We start from the raw sequence: 3,924 nt of genomic DNA, 5'->3' as shown, positions 1-3,924 counted from the left end.
CGTAGTGGAGTGTTGCACCCAATACGTTCCCCTAGAAAACTCAGGACTCTCAAGAAGGTTCCGTTTACTGAGCGATTTTGTCACCCGTGACACATGCTCCAAAGAGACTGTTTTGCAATGCCACCATTCACACACCTGCCTCTGCTGCCAAGGAGATACAACTTACTGTAGATACAGGGTCTGCGGTCTCTATACTGCCACACCATGTCTATAAACAATATTTTAGCTCTACTGCTTTGTCTCCACCTTCCGCTAGACTGGTAACCTACACGCAAACACACATTCCAGTACTTGGATGTCTCCATGCCCAGGTGTGTGTAGCAAATTCAAGCACGTCTGGCACATTCTTCATAGTAGAGGACGGCACTGCATTGCTTGGTATGGACTTAATCAGGAACTTGCATCTCTGTATTAATGCTGATACGGTGACCACCTCAGATGCAACGCTACCCAGATAGCAATGAGTCGGCGGGCCGCCGGCAGCGCTCCGGAGGCAGTAGAAGCGTCAGAAAGGCGTAATCGCAAACACGTTTGACGGCGGACCGCCGGCGGCTGGCCCACCGGCCAGCCGCCGTTCCACCGCCATTATACCAAAGGCGGACCTTCAGCGGCCCGTCGGAGGAAAACGCTCTTTTCGAGCGAGCTGACCGCGGCACGCCGCTTATTGCACTATATATTTATTTATTTATTTAATTTAATATTTAAAGCATGCAGTTTATCAAGAATAATGATTGCTCAAACCAGACAAATTTTCATTCGACATTTTATTTCCACATTTGAAAGTACAGTAACTCATTAAACAATGTCAGATGGCTGAAATAAACAGAAAAATACAAATACACACACAGCTTTCCAATACATTTTTAGTTAAAAAACACTATATATATATATATATATATATATATATATATATATATAAAACTGTATAACACTTACAATACTTGCTAATAACATAAAGAGTTCAGCTCTGGGATGAAAAGAATTAACAGTAAACACAAGTAATGAGGATATTTGGTACCAAAGAAAGTGAAGGACACCAAATAATTTGAGAATATACCATTATAACTGCAATGCTGACCTGTGGCACAAGGATTTACAAACTATATTTAACAATAGAATAACAGTTAAGCACTGTGACAGAATGAAGTAGAATATTTGGTACCAGGTAATGTGCAATTTCAAGTATCAGAGGTATGAAATAGTATTCCAAGCTATTTTTAATAGAATAACAGTTAAGCACACTGATGGAATGAAAGTAGAATTTTTGGTACAAGTTAATGTGCAATATCAAATATCAGGCATGAAACAGGATTTGCAAACTATAATAGGCTCTATGCACGATCACTTCCGGGTTTGTCTCAGGACGCCCAGTTACATCCGGTGCTGCGTCAGAAGCCGGTTTTTCATTAGGTGGAGATAGTGGCAAGTTACACTCGCTGTTTACAAAAAATTCTTGCGGTTAACGATAATGATGTTAACAACACTGTGAGGAATTGAAAAGTGAAAGAAAATGAATTTTATTAAAGTTTTGCTGCTATATACTTTGCCTGCAGAATGCGCTTGTGGAAGTAAAGAAGCTGGCTGAGATTCTTTCGGACATACGTCAGCAGGGTTTGTGCATAGAGCATGTAAAATCGTTAAGCACTGACGAAATGAAATAAGCCAATACTAAAGTCACGGCAAGTAGAATATTTGATACCAGATAATGTGCAGAAATCAAGTATTAGATGTATAATCTAGGATTTACAAGCTATATTTAAATAGAAGAGTTAAGCACTGTAAAAAGCCTTTTTTAGATGTCTTGAAGTTACTGTCTGCAGGATAAAAAAAGGGTTCCAGTTGTCAAGTGTCAGTCAGTAGTCAGCCTAGGTTTAAGGGGTCGGCTGTGGGTCCCACTCAGCGGTGCCTTTTTCCACCTGCACGGTCAGATGCTCCTTTCAGGTGATGTGTAACATTAACCTGGATCGCCTCATCAGTGGCATCCTGGGTCGCCGGGTTCTTTCGGATGGCTCCTGTAGAGAATAAAGATCTGTCATTCCATTTGAAAGGCATAAAGTCATACACATCTACTAAAATATATATATAAAAAAATATCCAACTTACTTTGAACAATGGTCTTCAGGAACATGTCTCTAAAACATGCTTTATCACCTACACCAGACCAGGTTATATTGATGTAAAGGTGATTAGAGAAGATACTCTAAAGCATTCGCCACACGGTTGTCTTTAGGTCCCTGAAAAAAAAAAAGTTTAACAAATTACATTTATCTGAAGCTTCTCATAAATTTAAAATGTAACAGGGTGTGGATTCATACTGTAGAATATGCTGTGTACAATCTTAATTTTACTTTTTAGAAAGAAAAAAAAACTTTTTTTTTTTTACATTATTGCGATATAAACGAAATCAGAACACTTACAAATTGTACATGGAGCTCTTTATCCTGCCTCATACTGTTGTCAAGTAACGCCAAATCTTCCTGGGTGTCTAGTGGGAGTAACAGATCCCCTGGCAGGGATAACTCAAAATGATGCAGCAAAGAGTCCATTTTGTTGTCCATGCTGCGCACAACATCGCCCAAACTCTCCAAGACGTCTGCACCTACAGGGGTTCCCAGAATAAAAGAATAAAGTAGTCAGTCCGGGTCCCTCAACAACTAAACTATGACAGTTATATCTAGGTCTACTACATGTACAGATGGGCCCCGTTGGGAATTAAACCGGTCTACTACATGTACAGATGGGCCCCGTTGGGAATTAAACCAACAACCAACGCTTAAGTTGTTTGCAAGTTGTACCTGATTGCCCAGTGTGAGCAAACATCTTCAACATTATCCCAACTTGCTTCACCTGCTCTTGAAGTGAGCCGCTGTCATCTGACGCTACAAAATGAAAGGCATATGGTAATTTTGGACCTACATCACACACAAAAAAAGTTAAATTTAAGAAAGAGTGCATATTCTCACCTGCTGGTGCATTGCTTTCCCTTAGGGTTTGTTTTTCATTCTTTCAAGACATATGCCTAGAATATACCTTCATAGTAGAAAACTCATGCTGTACAAGAGGTGCCGGGGGAGTCCAAGGGCCAATAACTAAGCGATGACTGTCTATTGTTTATTAAGACACCCATGCCAAGGAAGTTTTCAAATGGGAAGCATGATATGTTATCAAGGACACCATACTTTTTGGCACCTTGTCTGAGGTGCACCAAACCAATCCAGGCATGTTGTATGTCACATGTTCTTTTCCATAAAGCTTGCTGCAGTGATCAAAGAGAACCAATATTAACCACTATAGCGTGCTAGCTACATTGTGAACTGAACTAGCAAAATACTAGTTCGGACAAACAAATAATTTACACAACCTATACATTATAATATATTATTATACAAGTTATACTTAGTCCATCTAGATGTAAGCTTTGGCTAACTACTGTAAGTAGGTAATTACATTTCTACATGTAACGTTACTAGCAACGTGTCCTAACAAAGGCAAAACAGCATGTGTTAGCTGCTAACGTTAGCCACTCTAGCAACAGGACTAGCAGCGTACTGCAAGAACAAAGATGACTAAGTTAGCATATTTTAACCCTTTAAGGGGCAAGTATAAATAATTTTGATGGAAAAATGATTCATTGCTATTTTTGTATGTATCTAGACTAAAATGGCAGAGTTCATAAATTTTTTTCAAAATATGACCTATAGTTTCTAAGTTATAGGCCTACTCTGTATCTCCCGAGATGCCCATTTAGGGTTACATTTTGCAATTTATTTATTTTTTTCAATTATAGTTAATATGACAACTTTTAAAACATTTAATGAACAATTAATTAGCAACAATTTTTCATGTTATTCATACAACATTAGAAAAATTGGAAAAAACTGAACTTTTTCTCCCAAGATGCATTGCCTATGTAGGATATACATT

At 38.7% G+C, this 3,924-nt stretch overlaps 1 long non-coding RNA gene across 2 annotated transcripts; it reads right to left on the bottom strand.

Annotated features, from left to right (window-relative positions):
* Nucleotides 1-904: 904 nt before the first annotated feature.
* On the bottom strand, nucleotides 905-3,536 carry LOC120466963 (uncharacterized). Of its 2 annotated transcripts, none has more exons than XR_005620073.2 (5): nucleotides 2,964-3,536; nucleotides 2,796-2,873; nucleotides 2,418-2,599; nucleotides 2,104-2,234; nucleotides 905-2,012 (listed from the first exon to the last, which is right to left on the bottom strand). It is a non-coding gene; the product is annotated as an uncharacterized LOC120466963 (long non-coding RNA). The 2 variants fall into 2 exon arrangements; XR_005620074.2 differs by having other exon boundaries at nucleotides 2,796-2,879; nucleotides 2,964-3,535.
* Nucleotides 3,537-3,924: the final 388 nt, after the last annotated feature.

The sequence above is a fragment of the Pimephales promelas genome, chromosome 8 (genome assembly GCF_988280905.1).
Source record: "Pimephales promelas chromosome 8, fPimPro1.hap1.1, whole genome shotgun sequence".
Lineage (NCBI taxonomy): Eukaryota > Metazoa > Chordata > Actinopteri > Cypriniformes > Leuciscidae > Pimephales > Pimephales promelas.
This window is presented reverse-complemented; position numbering and strand designations above follow the sequence as displayed.